The sequence below is a fragment of the Leptonychotes weddellii genome, unplaced genomic scaffold, assembly GCF_054177405.1.
Source record: "Leptonychotes weddellii isolate Sample4059 unplaced genomic scaffold, ASM5417740v2 HiC_scaffold_427, whole genome shotgun sequence".
In the NCBI taxonomy this organism is placed as follows: Eukaryota; Metazoa; Chordata; class Mammalia; order Carnivora; family Phocidae; genus Leptonychotes; species Leptonychotes weddellii.
The window spans coordinates 1-9,555 of NW_028009341.1; the positions used below are offsets into that span (position 1 = coordinate 1).

The 9,555-nt window shown below is 37.5% G+C and overlaps 1 long non-coding RNA gene across 1 annotated transcript; it reads right to left on the reverse strand.

Moving 5' to 3' along the window:
• Positions 1 to 1,232: 1,232 nt before the first annotated feature.
• On the reverse strand, positions 1,233 to 7,379 carry LOC145719414 (uncharacterized). Its single transcript, XR_014142358.1, has 3 exons — positions 7,092 to 7,379; positions 4,733 to 4,781; positions 1,233 to 2,383 (listed from the first exon to the last, which is right to left on the reverse strand). It is a non-coding gene; the product is annotated as an uncharacterized LOC145719414 (long non-coding RNA).
• Positions 7,380 to 9,555: the final 2,176 nt, after the last annotated feature.

A 9,555-nucleotide genomic window follows, 5' to 3' on the forward strand; every position in this document is an offset into this window, starting at 1 on the left:
AAAAAAAAAAAAAGAGGGCACGTTCTGCATGGAGCACTGGGTGTGATACGCAAACGATGAATCATGGAACACTACATCTAAAACTAATGATGTAATGTGTGATGATTAATATAACATAATAATAATAAAAAAAAGGAAAAAAATAAATTCAGATAGCCAGGTGTGCCTGGGTGGCTCAGTTGGTTAAATACCTGTCTTCCTCTCAGGTCATGATCCCAGGGTCTGGGGCTCGGTCCCTGAGATTGAGCCCCGCTTTGGGCTTCCTGCTCAGTGGGGAGTCTGCTTCTCCTTCTCCCTATGCCCCTCCCCCTTCTTCTGCTCTCTCTTGCTGTCTCTTTCAAATAAATAAATAAAATCTTTAAAAAATAAATAAATTCAGATGGACAATAGCAGTACTATTATTAATATTTTTACAGATTTTTATTATATATATAATATATAGATTATATGTTATTAATTTTACAGATTACCAATATAGTAGTATTATTACTATTTTATTTTTGCAAAACATCAATTGGATTTGTTTACCAAAAATTTTTATGTGTATAAATTTTTGTGTAAAATTGATTATGAATAAAATAAAATAAAGTTGATTATGAAAATCATATACATATGATACATATTCAGTGGGTCATTGTGGTTGGACAAATAGTGACAAAATGCAATGACTTGTAAAGATTTTTGAATATCAAACTTCAGTTAACATTCCATTTATAAAGTGAACTGTTAAACAGGTTTGCATATCCTCCAGTAACTAATGTAGCTAATAAAGGGAAAAAAACAACTTTCAATTAATAAAGCATTATTTTCAAAGATAAAAGCAACAAACAATTGGGTAATAAAAAAATCTTTTTTTAAAAAATAAAGTATTTGTATTTTATTTTTTCAGGTGTAGAATTTAGTGATTTATCACTTACATGCAACACCCAGTGTTCATCACACACACACAAAATCTTTATATATTTATAACAAAATAAAATTGCCAATATGAACTCATGATTTTATGTATATATGTTTCTTCCCCTATCTCTGTAACTGAACTGATTTAATGTCAGTATTAAGATGAAATAATCCAGTATATATCCCAGGGCCCATAGTTTGTAATCTAATAATGTTCTCCACTGAAGAAATCAGAGTTCTTTGGAGAATGGAAGAAATGAGTTATGAGTGGAAGAAATGAAAGATGAGCCAAAATAACTTGTTGCCTGAAAACAGTGATGCATTTTTCAAAGTTCTGAGGTGATTAATAAAAGAGCAAATGGGCCAGCATAAAAGGGCTTCTATGTGCCAAATTTGACCATTTGAGTCAAAACAATAAAAAATATAGCTAATCAAAACAAGTTAAGTTTGAAAACGATTTAGTTACAATAATGTCAACAAAAATCATGAGTCCATAATGATGCTCAAAGAAGAAAAACACTAAAAATAAAAACTGTTTTCTGTTAAAAATATTATTTCATTTTACCTTTATTCAGAAGTTAATTGTAAATATATTTCCATAATAAGTGAAAGTTTTCCCTTGTACAAAGACTGAAGTTACATCTTGCATAACTTCTGTAGGAATTTCCACCTTATTTTGGGATATGCTTATCAAATAGTAACAGAAATACTGGTCAAGTTGTTAAAAGTTCTGTAAAACTTTAGATATTCCACCCTACCCTTACTGCTACATTATCTCAGATTAGTTGGTATAGTACAAAGCCAGAAAGAGAGTCCCTCCCAATGCTGGTGTTCAGCTGGCATTCTCCATGTGGCTGGTTCTTTTCCTATTTATCTCTGCTCATGCCATACCAGCTGTTTAATATCACCCCTGGATAAACCATGAGATATTTTTTCACAACCAAATAGCCACCTAGTAATACACTGTGTCATGTATTAGATGATATTAAATTTGATTATTAGAAGAAATTTAAAAATTAAGAGTATGGAAGTGCCTGCTCTCCTTTCTGTTCTTTCTTCTTTCTTTCTTTCTTTCTTTCTTTCTTTCTTTCTTTTTCTTCTTTCTTTCTGGAGTGAGGGAATGGTCACATTTTAATGTCCCAGTCCTTGGGCGCTGGGCTGTCCAGCACCCAGCCATTCCTCATGGCCTAGCTGCTCATGCTGGTGGTGGCTGGCCTGCTTCATCAGGGCTTTCAGCAGAGGCTGTCCCATCTTCCTAGGGCACCAATTTCACATCCAGCTCCAGCTGACCCATGTAGAAACTGAGGGCAGAAGCCCAGAGCAGGCCCATGGCCAGAACAGCCCCCATGCCCACCAACTAGGGGGTGCTGCCCCACACCATGCACAGGCCATGCAGCAGGAAGAAGCTACTGGCAGCTTCCCAACCCATGTCAAGAGTATGGAAGCTTTCCATTCACAGATGTGGAGGTTCCTGGCCGTTGACCTGAAAAAACTTAAGTTACAATCCACCCCCTGGATATTTAATTCCTGTACAAGTTTAAACAGAGCTTCCTTGTGCAACAACAGAAAATAGAACTCAGAGGGCTGGAAACTTGCCCGTGATGGTATGACAAGCCTTTGTCTCCCACTTTGCCTACTTCATGGGCTGCTCCAGCTATTCCCCAAACTGTTGACTTCATCATCATTATGTGGGATTCTAAGTAGGTTCAACCTTGGTTACTTGGTAACTGGGTTTGTGGTGAAAGCTACTAACATGGAAAGACTGTGTTAACCACCTCTCTTCTTCAAGATAAGACTTAATTGTTCTTCTCCTCTGGACAGATAATGACCTCTTCCTGAGTATACCCTGATGATGCAGAGTGAAAGAATATAACTGGTGTTCCTTCCTTTGCCAAGAAGAGGACTCGCATATAATAGGTACAGAAGTTATCTGGACCTAACAGTGAACAACAACCCTAGAGGTTAGGAATCACTGCATTGGTCTGCCAAGAGAGTAGTCTAAATAAACCCAGATGCTCATTTAGGAGCATATATCATAAATAACCAGAAAAAAAAATTGGATGCTGCTAAAAAATGGACTTCTATCTAATTTTTATACTTTTATGAATTTAGAAATACAAGGATTTATAAACAATAGTATTTTTCCAACTGACACATCACAATGCAAATTGTTTTAATGCTTCTAAATGCTGAGTCTGATCTCATGGACCTCATAGTAAGGAGAAATCATGCTACTTGACATAATGAAAGGTAATAATAATTAGACAACCAGATGTAAGCATTACATGTCATGTCTTAAGCATAGGAGCCTCCAAACTTTCTTAGTAAAACAGCTTATACTCCTTTGAGTTAATAATATCCAATTTATTCTATTAACCACCACACTGTGACAATTATGATTACGGTAAGAAACAATATGATTCTTGAGTAAGTCAGTGAAGATGAAATATGCACCATCTTTGATAAAGTAGTGCTGTATATACATTCAGGTAATATGGATCTTATATAGGTCATAGTGAAGAAAAAAAAAAAGGAAGCTGAATATATCCACCAAATTACATTAGAATGAATATTGGCACCTATGTCTGTGGCTGAAACTTTCTTTTTAAGCAGACTCCACACCCACGTGGAGCCCAATGAGGGCCCCAAACTCACAACCCTGAGATCGAGACCTGAGCTGAGATCAAGAGTTGGACGCTTAACCAACTGAGATACCTAGGCACCCCTGAGGCTGAAACTTTTTAAAAAGATTGGAAAGAAAAATTACTCAAATAAGCTGAATACTACAGCTACTACTAATTTACCAATATGAAGCGGTCATGCTGATTATTGATGAAGTTTTGTTCAAACAGGATTGCTAAAGAATGTGGACAAGTAATACATATATGTACATATATTAATACATAAAAGATAATGGAAAAATATAACCTCAGGAAGGAAAAATTTTGGAACTAATAAATTCAGGCTAAGGGAATATTCATGTTTGTATATAATAAGCCCCCAAAGAACACAAGAGAAAAAGCACACAATCTCCTAAGGAAAAAAATGTTAACTGCTTAAATAACATTTCTGAAACAACTGCCACTGATAGAGCCAACAGGCTAAGAAGTGAGAGTGGTTGATATTTGAACACAGCAGACATGCAAAACTATGAAGTTCTGTCAACGTCTTTTAAAAAAATATTGAATCTTTGCTAGGAAATTCAAGAGAAGTAATGAGCAAAACATTATTATGATTGCAAAAAGTCTCGGATGCACTAGTGTTGCTGGGGAAAATTGTGGCAATAATCTAATTAATAAGATGTTCAAAGTGAAGAGGAATTAGATGTAGACTGTTGTGCTAATTAAAAGTGAAAGCACCAAGCCAAGTTTGTGGGTGGACCCCTCTTGGTTCTGGCAATACCAATGGGAAAGAAAGTTACATAAGAAAATGGTGGCTGGCAGGGAAACTTTCCCTCAGATGTCAGTGAATGTAACCCTAAAAAAATAGGTGGAAGGTTTTATGTCATCTCACTAATATTTTTACGTTTGAAAATTATGGACACTTTGAATAGAAAATGGCTTTACAAGATTAAAGTCTCACTAAATGAAGTGTTTGGAATCCATCTTCCTTCTTGGTTCTTTTCCTTCATGGGATGTAACTCTGGGTTTTAACCTCTAATTTGAAATTTACTGATTGAGTTATCTTGGGTTAGTACAATCTTTACAAATTTTTCTTGCTTAACTTTATAAATGGAGAATGTTATCTCACAGAGATGCTCTGAGGATTAAATGGGATAATGTGAGGAAAATATCTCATATTTAGTACGTGATCAGTGATTAATAATAGTTACCTTTAATGACTGCTTCCGACTTGCTTTATCTTCATAGGTATCAGAACACCTAAGGTAGAATGTTTTGTTATTGTTACTGTTTTGTTTGTTTTATATTTTGCACCAGAGGAAAAAAATTCAGGGTCAGGAAAATTAAGTAAGATCCAAAATCACACAGGTAGTCAGTGATAGATGATGGATTTAAGGCCTGTCTGAATAAAAAAAATCTGTGTGTTTTTACTATTATGCTATATTGCACTCTTCACATAAAGCAAAAACAAAACCAAACATTTTTACAGAATATAGCATGATCTACTGACAATAACAAGGCCAGCATGTGAGTATGTGCCAGGAGTCTGTTATAGGGAGGAAGTGGCCCAAACTCCTTACTTCCCCATTACCATCCTGCAACAATGAACTTTGGCTGACCTGTAAGGCTGTGTTCTCTTAAAGCTTACTTTTGCATGCAAATGTCAGCACCAGAGAACCCTGAGGGAAACTGAAAAAAGATTAGAGGTTCTACCAGGATTTCCTGAAATCCTTGAACCAACCATCATTTTGTTTAAAGGAATTAAGTTTTCTTTCTGCTATTCAAGGAAATTATTTTTGGTCTTAATGTTTCAAATGTCCCTGCTACAAGCTGTGATATAAAGAAGAAAAATTCTGACTGACACTTTTGATTTCCACCGTGTTTGCCAGAATTTCAACTTGTTAAGTAAAAGATACATTGATTTTGGCAGTCACACTCACATCTCCAAAAATGACCTCATGCTCTCAGATTTACTGGCATAAAAATTCCCTAGGGTATATTTTTTCTTCCCTAAATGCGGTCCCCTCTGCAGAACTTCTCTGTAAAGAGTTAATTCTGCATGCATATCTCCAAAAAAGGCCTTGTGCTGTCATATTTACTGGCATAAATATTCCTTGGTGTTTATTTTTTTTCCTCCCTTCAGTGCTACACACACTTAAACACACCCCACAGCGTTTCCCTGTAATGATTTAATTCCCCCATGGATGAACTTTTTACAATTGAATCTCAAACACATTCCCAGAAGTTAGTTGTAAGCTCTGTTTCTTTAACCCTCTGCTGAACCTAACCAGGAGAGGCAGCTCCCATTTCTGTCTCCTGCCTTACTTTCAGCCCTGTTTCAAACCCTAAATAAAAGTTCTGAGAATTCTTCCTTCTCTATAAATGGGAAAGAGAAAGAGGTACATTCTGGCTGTAGATATTGTAAGCTAAACAGTGATGGGAAATAGAAAAATATCTAGATCATTGCTAAGAAAATGAATTATGCTGCTGCCAGTGAAGGACTGGTAGGAAATCTAGGATCCTTTCAGAGAAAAATGGAAAAAATGTGAAATTTGAGCTGCAGGGAGTGATGCTTGTGCAGAGAGTTCTTAACTATTTAAGGATACTACTCAACTCTATGATTCTTCTCAAGCACTCCAAACTTTGGAAATAGAAGATTCTGAAGTTTTCTGAACACAGAACTGTGCCTTTTGGGGGACAAAATTAAAAGAGGAGCAAAAAGTATTCTAAAGACAAATGTGACAAGCAATAGGTAAGGATATTGGGAACAGCACTGGACCACAGTGGCATACAGGGATGATTCAAGCTTCTGCTGAGGAGGGAGTGAGAGTCAGGAAGATCCAACCACACCTACTCCTAAACTCTCAAGTTTCCAAAGACCTGGAATCAACTTTGTGCAGCCATGATATGTTTGGATTTTTACCATTTTCTTTATTAAAATAGTCTGGAGGCATGTATTTATGTGTGGAAAGATAAGGCAGAGAAAAGAGCAAGGAGGAAAAATTGCCACAGGGCAGACGGCGAGAAAGAAAGTGAATAAAACACTCTTTTAAAGAAAGTGTCGAAATGAAGAATAGTAGCAAAACTAATGAGCTTTTGAACTTACTCATTTAGGATGACAATTCCTTATTTTTTCATAAATGGTTTATTTTTTGAGCAGATGATTTTGAAAGGATGGCCCCTCTTAGTTCTTTTATTTGTCCCCCTTTTTTGAAGTCACTGGTAAACAATTGTGAGTAGGTCTGTCTTGGATAAGCATTAGCAGTATGGAGTAGAATTATCAACTTGTTTTATAAAGTTTTGTGGTGGGGGATGGAAACTTACTATAAAGACTATTATAATCAATTTTAGAAATTTATTAATAGTTTTCCAAATCACCCAAAGGAAATTGAAGTGGAATTATAAGTTAGTAGCAACTGCTATTATCAACTTTTACTGGTATTGACAATAAATAACAAATCAGTCTAATCCTTTATTTTATAGAAATAAAAACCAGTTCTCCATGGTTCCCAAGATCTTATTTTACCAAACCTGACAAAAAATGTACAAGAATATTAGTTTTATTCTTACCGTGTAATCTTGTTTTGATTTCTTCTCTGAAAAGCTGCAGCTCTGTGTTCAGAGAGCTTGTAGATTCTATTTATTACCCAAAGTTTGGCAGAGAACCAAATTGCTGTAAGAAGGAGATCTGAGAGGGCGAGATTTTGGCAGGATTTTAATTGTGTGAAAAGAGCCAATAGAATTACAATCCTGTCAACATTCAAGATTCCTACTTTCTGTCTTCTCCCCATCTCCATCTTAAAATTTAATTCAACAATTATAGATTTATGGGTTTTTTTATTTCCACTTCACATCAGAATTATCTTATATGCAACCCCCACTCCCATCTCCAACTCACAATCCTCCTCTGCCCCTGCCCCAACACATTACAACTTGGCTGTCTTCAGAGTTGAACTTCACCTTCAGCACTGTTCATATGGAAATTCTTGGAGGGAGTTTTAAGGCAATAGTGAGAAGTTCCTGAATTTACCTTCTCCCGTGAACACTCCAAATCTACAGCTACATAAGAACCAATTCCCTCTGAAAAAGATCTGAAAATTAGATGAACTGCTCTCCACAACAAAAGGATATAACAAAGATAAAAGAACCACATCAAGATGGGGTAGGAGAGGCAGAGACACAATCTCACAAAAAATCCAACCCCTGGCATGGCAACAGACAAAGGGAAAGATGTCACCAGATGGGTGCTTTTCCCAGAGGAGTGAGGGTTAGTATCCCATATTGGGTGCCACAGCCTGTGAGATCTGCACTGGAAAGACAAGCTCCCAGAAATCTGGCTTGGAAAACCAATGCCTCTGATGTCTGCGGGTCCCAGAATGCAATAAGAAACTGAGATTCTCTTCTTGGAGAGCTCACATATAGTCTTACTTGCCCCAAGACCCAGTGAAAAAACAGCAGTTTGAAAAGCACCTATACTATATGAGGGGCATTCATTTGCTGATCTGGAAGCATTGGCTCGAGGGGCATGGGACGATTGAGGTGCTTCCTGGAGAGGGAGATGCTGGTGGACACAATTGTTCCACTCTACACACAGTCTGCAAGAACAGGCAAATGAGTTCAGATGCAGCACCCTCTCACCACCTTGCTGTGAGGGGGGGGTGGAGCAAGAAAGCAGGTACAGCATGTGCTGAGGTCAGAGATCATGGACAGTAGTAGTGCTCCCCCACTTTCTGGCTGGGGTGGGCAAGAGCAAGTAGTTACCACATTCCAGCTTTCAGCTCAAAGCTGGTGTGTGTGCACAGACAAGGTACTCTCACACTGCATTACTGAAGGCTGTGGGGGCATGCAGTGAAGACATTTGCTCACTGCATTTCTGAAGCTGGTGAGTGTGGCCTACCCATATAATCTTCCTTGCCCAAACCAGTGGGTATGCACAATCCACACAAGGGACACTCCTTGATTGCCTGGCTCTGGTGGCCAAGACTGTAACAATTGGAAAGACAGTTTTTGGCAGGCTATCAACCCCAAAGCACTGCACAGACAGCAGACTAAAACACAACTCCAGTCTTCCTTTGAAAAAGGCCTATTTATTTAGCTTGGAGCTTCAGCCTGAGGGACAGGCTTAAAGTACGCCACACATCTAGAGAGTAAGGAGTGTTTCAAGGGGAATATAAGCAGGGATATACCATCCTTGCACACTCCCTTGGCCTTGCTAGAGGTTGATGGGACTTCCCAGAAAGGAGCTTATACACTCTATCACCCAACTATCACCCAGGGTACACTTCCATGTCTCCTGGTCTGGAGGCCAGCAGGGATTGTGATTGTGACTCCACAGGACTATATATTTGTATACTTTAAAAGCTGCTGCCTGAGAGTGTGGTTTCCAGTCAGCCTGAAACTAGGTGCTAAATGAGATTCTTACCTTTGAATCACTGACCGTTCTTAACATACTCTCAACAATGAGGGAATATCAAGAATAAATCAGGCTATTTAGACAATCACAAAGGTTTAAGAGAGAATCAAGAGCTAGGGTGAGATTGAATGAGAAGGTCATCATCTATACAAAGCTTCAAGACTGAGAGAGGTAGCTCTTTCACATAATACATAGAAATAAAAAGAGAGTCAAGCAAAATGAGAAAACACAAATATGTTCCAAACAAAAGAAATAAGACAAAGCCTCAGAAATAGACCTAAATAATATGGAGATAAGTAATGGACCTGATAAAGAATTCAAAGTAATGGTCATAAAGATGCTCACTGAACTTGGGAGAGGAAATGATGAACACAATGAAAACTTCAACAAAGATGTAGAAAACTTAAGAGAATACCAAAAAGAAGTCACAGAGTTTAAGACTGCAATAACTGAACTTAAAAATACACTAGTGGAGTTCAACAGCAGACTGGATGAAACAGAAATGAATCAATAAACTGGAAGATAAAGCAATGGAATTCACCCAGACAGAGCAAGAGTGGAAAAAAGAAAAACAATGGCAATAACTTAAGGGACCTCTGGGATAACATCAAGTGGAATAAT